The sequence below is a fragment of the Triticum urartu genome, chromosome 6A (assembly GCF_056163025.1).
Source record: "Triticum urartu cultivar PI428250 chromosome 6A, HENAU_Tu73, whole genome shotgun sequence".
Lineage (NCBI taxonomy): Eukaryota > Viridiplantae > Streptophyta > Magnoliopsida > Poales > Poaceae > Triticum > Triticum urartu.
Window position 1 is genome coordinate 592,135,817 of NC_141878.1, and position 14,590 is coordinate 592,150,406.

The 14,590-nt window shown below is 44.9% G+C and overlaps 1 pseudogene; it reads left to right on the top strand.

Moving 5' to 3' along the window:
- LOC125541519 (disease resistance protein Pik-2-like) overlaps positions 1 to 14,590 on the top strand; it is an 80,254-nt pseudogene that overhangs the window by 25,954 nt on the left and 39,710 nt on the right.

Sequence of the window (14,590 nt, forward strand, 5' to 3'; positions counted from 1 at the left end):
ATCTGGCGCTCATAGTCTGTGTCAACAGGCTTCGGAGCTGGTGGTTGAGCTATACGAATGAAGTGGTCAATCGTTTCCTCAGGCACTTTCTCCCTTGGCGGCGGTGGCGGTTTCGGTGCAAAATGGGCTTCCACCTCGGCCTTCGATATGGCTGCGTTTTCCTCCTCGGACTTGTCATAAGGCCTCTGCTGAAGAGGCACGAGGCTTGGACCATATTTATATTGCTTGCCTCCGTCTGTACTTCTTGTACTACCTCGACTCGTACCGCTACGCACCATAGCTGCGAGGTGTCTCTTCTGCGATTGCTTAGGCAGCGGAGACGGCTGACGTGGCTGAGTTGGACGAGGAGGAGTGGCCTAAAGCTGTGCCGGACTTGGAGGAGGAGTGGCCTGAAGTTGTGCCGGACTTGGAGGAGGAGTGGACGTCTGACGCTGTGTCGGACTTGGAGGAGGAGTGGCCTGACACTTTGCCGTAGTTGGAGGAGGAGTGGCCTGACACTTTGCCGGACTTGGAGGAGGAGGAGTGTCCTCACGCGTTGGTGGACTTGGAGGAGCGGGAGTCTGCTGACTCGGTGGCGGACTTCGACGAGGAGTCGGGTGACGCGGTGTCGGTGGCCTTCGAAAGAGGATGCAATCCTTTCTCCATAGGATGACACGATGTATGGCCTGTCCCAATGTGTGCTCGTCTTCACCTCCAGGAATGTCAAGCTGTAGCTCCGAATATGGGTCCACCACCTCATCAACCAAGACACGAGCATAACCCGCTGGAATCGGGTTGCAATGGAAGGTTGCCTCGGGGGAATTTGAAAAAGCAACGGCGTCCGCCACCTTCATGGATATGTTCTTCATTTTGAAGTGTAGCTCACAGTTAGTGTTCTCCGTGATGTCATCCACGGGGTATTCTATCCAGCATTGCGTCGCCCGGGGCGGAACCCATGCTGCTTCTCGGCATGGATGGGGCGGTGCTATCCAATGCTGGATCATCCGCTAGCTGCTGCAGCTGCTGAGACCCCCTTTGCTGGCTAAGTGAGTCGATCTGCTCCTGCTACCGCTGGAATTTGACTGCCAATTCCGCTTGACTTGCTTCTAGGCCTTAAAGGTGTTCATAGTCCCGCTTCCTCTGCTCCTCCTCCATCTTCCTCTTCTTCTCCTCCGCAATCTTCTTTCTCGCACGGGTTCTTTAGTCGGCGTTCTAGTCCGAAAACCCCTCATACCATGGAATAGCGCCCTTGCCTCGTGTTCTTCCCGGGTGTTCAGGATTTCCCAGGGCACGCGTAAGCTCCTCGTTCTCTCTGTTGGGCTGGAACACCCCCGATCGAGCCTCTTCTATTGCAACAAGTATCGCATCGTCGGCTCCGTTCAGACATGCCTTCGTCGAAACTTTGCCTGTCTTCGGGTCCAACTCCCCCGATGCGCATAGAACCAAGTCCTGCACCTGGGGGCCAGCTCTTAGTAACCGGAGTGACACCTGCATCCTCCATCTCTTTCTTAGACTTATCCCACTTAGGCATTGCCACCTCATAGCCACCTGGCCCTAGCTTATGGAACTTATCCTTTTTTTCGGTATTCTTCTTGTTTATTCTCAACCATTCCTTAGCTAATTCCGAATCCTTGAATTTCAGGAAATCGTCCCAATGAGCACTTTGGTTCTCTAGTGTTCCCTCGAATACTGGAGTCTTCCTTCCATCCTTGACGTACTTGTCCCATACACGATTCTTGTGGTTCTTGAATGCAACCGCCATCTTCCTAAGAGCAGCGTCCTTAACTTTCTGCACATCTGCTTCTGTGAAATGATCTGGTAGGGTGAAATGTTCCATGAGAGTATCCCAAAGCAGACCTTTTTGTCTATTGTCGACAAAAGTAAAATCTGGACATGGCTTTGCTGGCTCTCTCCATTCTTGAAGGGAGATCGGGAGTTGGTCCTTCACAAGAACTCCGCACTGAAGAACGAACTTGTCGGCAATCTTCTTAGGCGCTAATGGTTCGCCATTATGTCTGATTGCCTCGATATTGTACTTTACGCCCTCCGTAAACTTTTTGTTCGGGCCTCGTTTTGTCCTGTTGTCTGAAGATTTGCTCGATCCGGATGGCTGAAAGAAGAAAGATCGATTCGTTAATATATCTTCAAGTCATTTAAAACATGTGATGATCACCAGATGCCTGCTTATATAAATATATATACCTCACCGGTCTTTGTTGTTTCAAGATCAACATTTTCTTCGTCATCATCATAATCATAGTTCATGACTTCATCAATTCGGTCGTCGCGATCGAATATCATATCACCCTCCCCGGTGTTGTTTAGAAATTCGGAGCCGTCATAATCTTCTTCATTCTGATCATCATCTGGCCCGCTAGGATGGCGTATCATATCGAACATGGCCTGTTCTCCCTCTCTGCCGGTATTGTTCGCCATAGCTTTTATTTAACTAATCCAAAAGAAATATAAAACAATTTAGTATTCAAATTACATCGTCTCGAATAATAGATATAATCTCGAATACATCGTCTCGAATAATAGATATAATCTCGAATACATCATCTCGAATATTATATATCTAATACACCACTGGCTAGCTAGGTAGCTAATTAATAAAGGTCGGATACTACAGAAGAATCTAGGACACTCGTGGTTCCTGCGGCGCGGGCGGTGGACACCCAAAGCGAAGGAACCCTCAGAGGATCATAGCTGAAGTGAGATCCCTGAAGAAACTGCCAGGTATTGGAGAACCTGCCGCCCTCTAATGCAACCATGTAGCGATGTACGTGCTCGTCCTCCTCCCTGACACGGCAACGTACCACCTCCGGCGGGGCCGGCTCCCTCCGCACCGAAACTGGCCCACGCGAACACCACCAAACGAGATCAGGGTCGACGACGGGACCCGGGGCCGGGTTCTGAAGGAAATATGCCCTAGAGGCAATAATAAAGTTATTATTTATTTCCTTATATCATGATAAATGTTTAGTATTCATGCTAGAATTGTATTAACCGGAAACATAATACATGTGTGAATACATAGACAAACAGAGTGTCACTAGTATGCCTCTACTTGACTAGCTCGTTAATCAAAGATGGTTATGTTTCCTAACCATGAACAAAGAGTTGTTATTTGATAAACGAGGTCACATCATTAGTTGAATGATCTGATTGACGTGACCCATTCCATTAGCTTAGCACCCGATCGTTTAGTATGTTGCTATTGCTTTCTTCATGACTTATACATGTTCCTATAACTATGAGATTATGCAACTCCCGTTTACCGGAGGAACACTTTGGGTACTACCAAACGTCACAACGTAATTGGGTGATTATAAAGGAGTACTACAGGTGTCTCCAAAGGTACATGTTGGGTTGGCGTATTTCGAGATTAGGTTTTTGTCACTCCGATTGTCGGAGAGGTATCTCTAGGCCCTCTCGGTAATACACATCACAAAAGCCTTGCAAGCATTGTGACTAAGATGTTAGTTGTGAGATGATGTATTACGGAATGAGTAAAGAGACTTGCCGGTAACGAGATTGAACTAGGTATTGGATACCGGCGATCAAATCTCGGGCAAGTAAAATACCGATGAAAAGGGAACAACGTATGTTGTTATGCGGTCTGACCGATAAAGATCTTCGTAGAATATGTAGGAGCCAATATGGGCATCCAGGTCCCGCTATTGGTTATTGACCAGAGACATGTCTCGGTCATGTCTACATTGTTCTCGAACCCGTAGGGTCCGCACGCTTAAGGTTACGATGACAGTTATATTATGAGTTTATGCATTTTGATGTACCGAAGGTTGTTCGGAGTCCCGGATGTGATCACGGACATGACGAGGAGTCTGGAAATGGTCGAGACGTAAAGATTGATATATTGGAAGCCTATGTTTGGATATCGGAAGTGTTCCGGGTGAAATCGGGATTTTACCGGAGTACCGGGAAGGTTACCAGAACCCCCCGGGAGCTAAATGGGCCATAATGGGCCTTAGTGGAAAAGAGAAGAGGCAGACCTACATGGGCCTCGTGCCTCCTCCTTCCCCTAGTCCTATTAGGACTAGGAGAGGTGGCCGGCCCCCTCTCTCTCTTTTCCCCCTCCACGAATCCTATTCCAACTAGGATTGGGGGAGGGGGGAATCCTACTCCCGGAGGGAGTAGGACTCTCCTGGCGCACCCCTTGTGGCCGGCCAGCCTCCCCCCCTTGGCTCCTTTATATACTGAGGTAGAGGCACCCTAGAACACAGAAGTTGATCCACGTGATCTATTCCTTAGCCGTGTGCGGTGCCCCCAGCCACCATAGTCCTCGATAATACTGTAGCGGAGTTTAGGCGAAGCCCTGCTGTTGTAGTACATCAAGATCGTCACCACGACGTCGTGCTGACGGAATTCTTCCCCGACACTTTGCTGGATCGGAGTCCGGGGATCGTCATCGAGCTGAACGTGTGCTCGAACTCGGAGGTGCCATAGTTTCGGTGCTTGATCGGTTGGATCGTGAAGACGTACGACTACTTCCTCTACGTCGTGTCCACGCTTCCGCAGTCGGTCTGCGTTGGGTACGTAGACAACACTCTCCCCTCTCGTTGCTATGCATCACATGATCTTGCGTGTGCGTAGGAATTTTTTTGAAATTACTACGAAACCCAACAGTGGCATCCGAGCCTAGGTTATTTATGTTGATGTTATATGCACGAGTAGAACACAAGTGAGTTGTGGACGATATAAGTCATACTGCCTACCAGCATGTCATACTTTGGTTCGGCGGTATTGTTGGACGAGACGACCCGGACCAACCTTACGCGTACGCTTACGCGAGACCGGTTCCCCCGACGTGCTTTGAACACAGGTGGCTTGCGGGCGACTGTCTCTCCAACTTTAGTTGAACCAAGTATGGCTACGCCCGGTCCTTGCGAAGGTTAAAACGGAGTCTATTTGACAAACTATCGTTGTGGTTTTGATGCGTAGGTGAGATTGGTTCTTACTTAAGCCCGTAGCAGCCACGTAAAACTTGCAACAACAAAGTAGAGGACGTCTAACTTGTTTTTGCAGGGCATGTTGTGATGTGATATGGTCAAGGCATGATGCTGAATTTTATTGTATGAGATGATCATGTTTTGTAACCGAGTTATCGGCAACTGGCAGGAGCCATATGGTTGTCGCTTTATTGTATGCAATGAAATCACGATGTAATGCTTTACTTTATTACTACGCGGTAGTGATAGTCATGGAAGCATAAGATTGGCGAGACGACAACGATGCTACGATGGAGATCAAGGTGTCGCGCCGGTGACGATGGTGATCATGACGGTGCTTCGGAGATGGAGATCACAAGCACAAGATGATGATGGCCATATCATATCACTTATATTGATTGCATGTGATGTTTATCCTTTTATGCATCTTATCTTGCTTTGATTGACGGTAGCATTATAAGATGATCTCTCACTAAATTATCAAGAAGTGTTCTCCCTGAGTATGCACCGTTGCCAAAGTTCGTCGTGCCCAGACACCACGTGATGATCGGGTGTGATAAGCTATACGTCCATCTACAACGGGTGCATGCCAGTTTTGCACACGCAGAATACTCAGGTTAAACTTGACGAGCCTAGCATATGCAGATATGGCCTCGGAACACGGAGACCGAAAGGTCGAGCGTGAATCAGATAGTAGATATGATCAACATAACGATGTTCACCATTGAAAACTACTCCATCTCACGTGATGATCGGTTATGGTTTAGTTGATTTGGATCACGTAATCACATAGAAGATTAGAGGGATGTCTATCTAAGTGGGAGTTCTTAAGTAATTTGATTAATTGAACTTAAACTTATCATGAACTTAGTCCCTGATAGTATCTTGCTTGTTTATGTTGATTGTAGATAGATGGCTCGTGCTGTTGTTCCGTTGAATTTTAATGCGTTCCTTGAGAAAGCAAAGTTGAAAGATGATGGTAGCAATTACACGGACTGGGTCCGTAACTTGAGGATTATCGTCATTGCTGCACAGAAGAATTACGTCCTGGAAGCACCGCTGGGTGCCAGGCCTGCTGCTGGAGCAACACCAGATGTTATGAACGTCTGGCAGAGCAAAGCTGATGACTACTCGATAGTTCAGTGTGCCATCCTTTACGGCTTAGAATCGGGACATCAACGACGTTTTGAACGTCATGGAGCATATGAGATGTTCCAGGAGTTGAAGTTAATATTTCAAGCAAATGCCCGGATTGAGAGATATGAAGTCTCCAATAAGTTCTATAGCTGCAAGATGGAGGAGAACAGTTTTGTCAGTGAGCATATACTCAAAATGTCTGGGTATAATAATCACCTGATTCAGATGGGAGATAATCTTCCAGATGATTGCGTCATTGACAGAATTCTCCAATCACTGCCACCAAGCTACAAGAGCTTCGTGATGAACTATAATATGCAAGGGATGAACAAGACTATTCCCGAGCTCTTCGCAATGCTGAAAGCTGCGGAGGTAGAAATCAAGAAGGAACATCAAGTTTTGATGGTTAACAAGACCACTAGTTTCAAGAAAAAGGGCAAAGGGAAAAAGAAGGGGAACTTCAAGAAGAACAGCAAGCAAGTTGCTGCTCAGGAGAAGAAACCCAAGTCTGGACCTAAGCCTGAAACTGAGTGCTTCTACTGCAAGCAGACTGGTCACTAGAAGCGGAACTGCCCCAAGTATTTGGCGGATAAGAAGGATGGCAAGGTGAACAAAGGTATATGTGATATACATGTTATTGATGTGTACCTTACTAGAGCTCGCAGTAGCACCTGGGTATTTGATACTGGTTCTGTTGCTAATATTTACAACTCGAAACAGGGTCTACGGAATAAGCGGGCACTGGCAAAGGACGAGGTGACGATGCGTGTGGGAAACGGTTCCAAAGTCGATGTGATCGCGATCGGTGCGCTACCTCTACATCTACCTTCGGGATTAATATTAGACCTAAATAATTGTTATTTGGTGCCAGCGTTGAGCATGAACATTATATCTGGATCTTGTTTAATGCGATACGGTTATTCATTTAAATCAGAGAATAATGGTTGTTCTATTTATATGAGTAATATCTTTTATGGTCATGCACCCTTGAAGAGTGGTCTATTCTTATTGAATCTCGATAGTGGTAATACACATATTCATAATGTTGAAGCCAAAAGATGCAGAGTTGATAATGAAAGTGCAACTTATTTGTGGCAATGTCGTTTAGGTCATATCGATATGAAGCGCATGAAGAAACTCCATACTGATGGACTTTTGGAACCACTTGATTATGAATCACTTCGTACTTGCGAACCGTGCCTCATGGGCAAGATGACTAAAACACCATTCTCCGGTACTATGGAGAGAGCAACAGATTTGTTGGAAATCATACATACCGATGTATGTGGTCCGATGAATATTGAGGCTCGTGGCGGATATCGTTATTTTCTCACCTTCACAGATGACTTAAGCAGATATGGGTATATCTACTTAATGAAACATAAGTCTGAAACATTTGAAAAGTTCAAGGAATTTCAGAGTGAAGTGGAAAATCATCGTAACAAGAAAATAAAGTTTCTACGATCTGATCGTGGAGGAGAATATTTGAGTTACGAGTTTGGTGTACATTTGAAAAATTGTGAAATAGTTTCGCAACTCACGCCACCCGGAACACCACAGCGTAATGGTGTGTCCAAACGTCGTAATCGTACTTTACTAGATATGGTGCGATCTATGATGTCTCTTACTGATTTACCGCTATCGTTTTGGGGTTATGCTTTAGAGACGGCCGCATTCACGTTAAATAGGGAACCATCAAAATCCGTTGAGACGACGCCTTATGAACTGTGGTTTGGCAAGAAACCAAAGTTGTCGTTTCTTAAAGTTTGGGGCTGTGATGCTTATGTGAAAAAGCTTCAACCTGATAAGCTCGAACCCAAATCGGAGAAATGTGTCTTCATAGGATACCCAAAGGAGACTGTTGGGTACACCTTCTATCACAGATCCGAAGGCAAGACATTCGTTGCTAAGAATGGATCCTTTCTAGAGAAGGAGTTTCTCTCGAAAGAAGTGAGTGGGAGGAAAGTAGAACTTGACGAGGTAACTGTACCTGCTCCCTTATTGGAAGATAGTACATCACAGAAAACTGTTTCTGCGACATCTATACCAATTAGTGAGGAAGCTAATGATGTTGATCATGAAACTTCAGGTCAAGATACTACTGAACCTCGTAGATCGACCAGAGCAAGATCCACACCAGAGTGTTACGGTAATCCTGTTCTGGAAGTCATGCTACTAGATCATGATGAACCTACGAACTATGAAGAAGCGATGGTGAACCCAGATTCCGCAAAGTGGCTTGAAGCCATGAAATCTGAGATGGGATCCATGTATGAGAACAAAGTATGGACTTTGGTTGACTTGCCCGATGATCGGCAAGCGATTGAGAATAAATGGATCTTCAAGAAGAAGACTGACGCTGATGGTAATGTTACTGTCTACAAAGCTCGAATTGTCGCAAAAGGTTTTCGACAAGTTCAAGGGGTTGACTACGATGAGACCTTCTCACCCGTAGCGATGCTTAAGTCTGTCCGAATCATGTTAGTGATGGGTTTCGTAGTAATTTCAAAAAAATTCCTACGCACACACAAGATCATGTGATGCATAGCAACGAGAGGGGAGAGTGTTGTCTACGTACCCAACGCAGACCGACTACGGAAGCGATGACACGACGTAGAGGAAGTAGTCGTACGTCTTCACGATCCAACCGATCAAGTACCGAAACTACGGCACCTCTGAGTTCGAGCACACGTTCAGCTCGATGACGATCCCTGGACTCCGATCCAGCAAAGTGTCGGGGAAGAGTTTCGTCACCACGACGGCGTGGTGACGATCTTGATGAACTACAGCAGCAGGGCTTCGCCTAAACTCCACTACAGTATTATCGAGGTATATGGTGGCAGGGGGCACCGCACACGGCTAAGGAATAGATCACGTGGATCAACTTGTGTGTCTAGAGGTGCTCCCTGCCTCCGTATATAAAGGAGTAGAGGGGGGAGGCTGGCCGGCCAAGGAGGAGGGCGCAGGAGAGTCCTACTCCCTCTGGGAGTAGGATTCCCCCCCCCCAATCCTAGTCGGAATAGGATTCGCGGAGGGGGAAAAGAGGAGGAGGGGCCGGCCACCTCTCCTAGTCCTAATAGGACTAGGGGAAGGGGGAGGTGCGCAGCCCATCTAGGGCAGCCCCTTCTCTTTTCCACTAACGCCCACTATGGCCCATATAGCTCCCGGGGGGTTCCGGTAACCCTCCCGGTATTCCGGTAAAATCCCGATTTCACCCGGAACACTTCCGATATCCATACATAGGCTTCCAATATATCAATATTTACGTCTCGACCATTTCGAGACTCCTCGTCATGTCCATGATCAGATCCGGGACTCCGAACAATCTTTGGTACATCAAAATGCATAAACTCATAATATAATTGTCATCGTAACCTTAAGCGTGCGGACCCTACGGGTTCGAGAACAATGTAGACATGACTAAGACACGTCTCCGGTCAATAACCAATAGCGGGACCTGGATGCCCATATTGGCTCCTACATATTCTACGAAGATCTTTATCGGTCAGACCGCATAACAACATACGTTGTTCCCTTTGTCATCGGTATGTTACTTGCCCGAGATTCGATCGTCGGTATCCAATACCTAGTTCAATCTCGTTACCGGCAAGTCTCTTTACTCGTTCCGTAATACATCATCTTACAACTAACATATTAGTTGTAATGCTTGCAAGGCTTATGTGATGTGTATTACCGAGAGGGCCCAGAGATACCTCTCCGACAATCGGAGTGACAAATCCTAATCTCGAAATACGCCAACCCAACATCTATCTTTGGAGACACCTGTAATGCTCCTTTATAATCACCCAGTTACGTTGTGATGTTTGGTAGCACCCAAAGTGTTCCTCCGGTAAACGGGAGTTGCATAATCTCATAGTCATAGGAACATGTATAAGTCATGAAGAAAACAATAGCAACATACTAAACGATCGGGTGCTAAGCTAATGGAATGGGTCATGTCAATCAGATCATTCAACTAATGATGTGACCTCGTTAATCAAATAACAACTCATTGTTCATGGTCAGGAAACATAACCATCTTTATTAACGAGCTAGTCAAGTAGAGGCATACTAGTGACACTTTGTTTGTCTATGTATTCACACATGTATTATGTTTCTGGTTAATACAATTCCAGCATGAATAATAAACATTTATCATGATTATAAGGAAATAAATAATAACTTTATTATTTCCTCTAGGGCATATTACCTTCAGTCTCCCACTTGCACTAGAGTCAATAATCTAGATTACACTGTAATGATTCTAACACCCATGGAGCCTTGGTGCTGATCATGTTTTGCTCGTGGAAGAGGCTTAGTCAACGGGTCTGCAACATTCAGATCCGTATGTATCTTGCAAATCTCTATGTCTCCCACCTGGACTAGATCCCAGATGGAGTTGAAGCGTCTCTTGATGTGTTTGGTCCTTTTGTGAAATCTGGATTCCTTTGCCAAGGCAATTGCACCAGTGTTGTCACAAAAGATTTTCATTGGACCCGATGCATTAGGTATGACACCTAGATCGGATATGAACTCCTTCATCCAGACTCCTTCGTTCGCTGCTTCCGAAGCAGCTATGTGCTCCGCTTCACATGTAGATCCCGCTACGACGCTTTGTTTAGAACTGCACCAACTGACAGCTCCACCATTTAATGTAAACACGTATCCGGTTTGCGATTTAGAATTGTCCGGATCAGTGTCAAAGCTTGGATCAACGTAACCTTTTACGGTGAGCTCTTTGTCACCTCCATATACGAGAAACATATCCTTAGTCCTTTTCAGGTATTTCAGGATGTTCTTGACCGCTGTCCAGTGATCCACTCCTGGATTACTTTGGTACCTCCCTGCTAAACTTATAGCAAGGCACACATCAGGTCTGGTACACGGCATTGCATACATGATAGATCCTATGGCTGATGCATAGGGAACATCTTTCATATTCTCTCTATCTTCTGCGGTGGTCAGGCATTGAGTCTGACTCAACTTCACACCTTGTAACACAGGCAAGAACCCTTTCTTTGCTTGATCCATTTTGAACTTCTTCAAAATTTTGTCAAGGTATGTGCTTTGTGAAAGTCCAATTAAGCGTCTTGATCTATCTCTATAGATCTTAATGCCTAATATGTAAGCAGCTTCACCGAGGTCTTTCATAGAAAAACTCTTATTCAAGTATCCCTTTATGCTATCCAGAAATTCTATATCATTTCCAATCAGCAATATGTCATCCACATATAATATCAGAAATGCTATAGATCTCCCACTCACTTTCTTGTAAATACAGGCTTCTCCGAAAGTCTGTATAAAGCCAAATGCTTTGATCACACTATCAAAACGTTTATTCCAACTCCGAGAGGCTTGCACCAGTCCATAAATGGATCGCTGGAGCTTGCACACTTTGTTAGCTCCCTTTGGATCGACAAAACCTTCCGGTTGCATCATATACAACTCTTCTTCCAGAAATCCATTCAGGAATGCAGTTTTGACATCCATCTGCCAAATTTCATAATCATAAAATGCGGCAATTGCTAACATGATTCGGACGGACTTAAGCATCGCTACGGGTGAGAAGGTCTCATCGTAGTCAATCCCTTGAACTTGCCGAAAACCTTTTGCGACAAGTCGAGCTTTGTAGACAGTAACATTACCATCAGCGTCAGTCTTCTTCTTAAAGATCCATTTATTCTCAATTGCTTGCCGATCATCGGGCAAGTCAACCAAAGCCCATACTTTGTTCTCATACATGGATCCCATCTCAGATTTCATGGCTTCAAGCCACTTTGCGGAATCTGGGCTCACCATCGCTTCTTCATAGTTCGTAGGTTCATCATGATCTAGTAGCATGACTTCCAGAACAGGATTACCGTACCACTCTGGTGCGGATCTTACTCTGGTTGATCTACGAGGTTCAGGAGTATCTTGATCTGAAGTTTCATGATCATTATCATTGGCTTCCTCACTAACTGGTGTAGGTGTCACTGAAACAGTTTTCTGTGATGTACTAATTTCCAGTAAGGGTGCAGGTACAGTTACCTCGTCAAGTTCTACTTTCCTCCCACTCACTTCTTTCGAGAGAAACTCCTTCTCTAGAAAGGATCCATTCTTAGCAACGAATGTCTTGCCTTCGGATCTGTGATAGAAGGTGTACCCAACAGTCTCCTTTGGGTATCCTATGAAGACACATTTCTCCGATTTGGGTTCGAGCTTATCAGGTTGAAGTTTTTTCACATAAGCATCGCAGCCCCAAACTTTAAGAAACGACAACTTTGGTTTCTTGCCAAACCACAATTCATAAGGTGTCGTCTCAACGGATTTTGATGGTGCCCTATTTAACGTGAATGCAGCCATCTCTAAAGCATAACCCCAAAACGATAACGGTAAATCAGTAAGAGACATCATAGATCGCACCATATCTAGTAAAGTACGATTACGACGTTCGGACACACCATTACGCTGTGGTGTTCCGGGTGGCGTGAGTTGCGAAACTATTCCACAGTTTTTCAAATGTACACCAAACTCGTAACTCAAATATTCTCCTCCACGATCAGATCGTAGAAACTTTATTTTCTTGTTACGATGATTTTCAACTTCACTCTGAAATTCTTTGAACTTTTCAAATGTTTCAGACTTATGTTTCATTAAGTAGATATATCCATATCTGCTTAAATCATCTGTGAAGGTGAGAAAATAACGATATCCGCCACGAGCCTCAATATTCATCGGACCACATACATCGGTATGTATGATTTCCAACAAATCTGTTGCTCTCTCCATAGTACCGGAGAACGGTGTTTTAGTCATCTTGCCCATGAGGCACGGTTCGCAAGTACCAAGTGATTCATAATCAAGTGGTTCCAAAAGTCCATCAGTATGGAGTTTCTTCATGCGCTTTACACCGATATGACCTAAACGACAGTGCCACAAATAAGTTGCACTTTCATTATCAACTCTGCATCTTTTGGTTTTAACATTATGAATATGTGTATTACTACTATCGAGATTTAATAAAAATAGACCACTCTTCAAGGGTGCATGACCATAAAAGATATTACTCATATAAATAGAACAACCATTATTCTCTGATTTAAATGAATAACCGTCTCGCATTAAACAAGATCCAGATATAATGTTCATGCTCAACGCTGGCACCAAATAACAATTATTTAGGTCTAATATTAATCCCGAAGGTAGATGTAGAGGTAGCGTGCCGATCGCGATCACATCGACTTTGGAACCGTTTCCCACGCGCATCGTCACCTCGTCCTTTGCCAGTGCCCGCTTATTCCGTAGTCCCTGTTTCGAGTTGCAAATATTAGCAACAGAACCAGTATCAAATACCCAGGTGCTACTGCGAGCTCTAGTAAGGTACACATCAATAACATGTATATCACATATACCTTTGTTCACCTTGCCATCCTTCTTATCCGCCAAATAGTTGGGGCAGTTCCGCTTCCAGTGACCAGTCTGCTTGTAGTAGAAGCACTCAGTTTCAGGCTTAGGTCCAGACTTGGGTTTCTTCTCTTGAGCAGCAACTTGCTTGCCGTTCTTTTTGAAGTTCCCCTTCTTCTTCCCTTTGCCCTTTTTCTTGAAACTAGTGGTCTTGCTAACCATCAACACTTGATCCTCCTTCTTGATTTCTACCTCCGCAGCTTTCAGCATTGCAAAGAGCTCGGGAATAGTCTTGTTCATCCCTTGCATATTATAGTTCATCACGAAGCTCTTGTAGCTTGGTGGCAGTGATTGGAGAATTCTGTCAATGACGCAATCATCCGGAAGATTAACTCCCAATTGAATCAAGTGATTATTATACCCAGACATTTTGAGTATATGCTCACTGACAGAACTGTTCTCCTCCATCTTGCAGCTATATAACTTATTGGAGACTTCATATCTCTCAATCCGGGAATTTGCTTGAAATATTAACTTCAACTCCTGGAACATCTCATATGCTCCATGACGTTCAAAACATCGTTGAAGTCCCGATTCTAAGCCGTAAAGCATGGCACACTGAACTATCGAGTAGTCATCAGCTTTGCTCTGCCAGACGTTCATAACATTTGGTGTTGCTCCAGCAGCAGGCCTGGCACCCAGCGGTGCTTCCAGGATGTAATTCTTCTGAGCATCAATGAGGATAATCCTCAAGTTACGGACCCAGTCCGTGTAATTGCTACCATCATCTTTCAACTTTGCTTTCTCAAGGAACGCATTAAAATTCAACGGAACAACAGCACGATCCATCTATCTACAATCAACATAAACAAGCAAGATACTATCAGGGACTAAGTTCATGATAAATTTAGGTTCAATTAATCATATTACTAAAGAACTCCCACTTAGATAGACATCCCTCTAATCTTCTAAGTGATTACGTGATCCAAATCAACTAAACCATAACCGATCATCACGTGAGATGGAGTAGTTTTCAATGGTGAACATCGTTTATGTTGATTATATATACTATATGATTCACGCTCGACCTTTCGGTCTCCGTGTTCCGAGGCCAT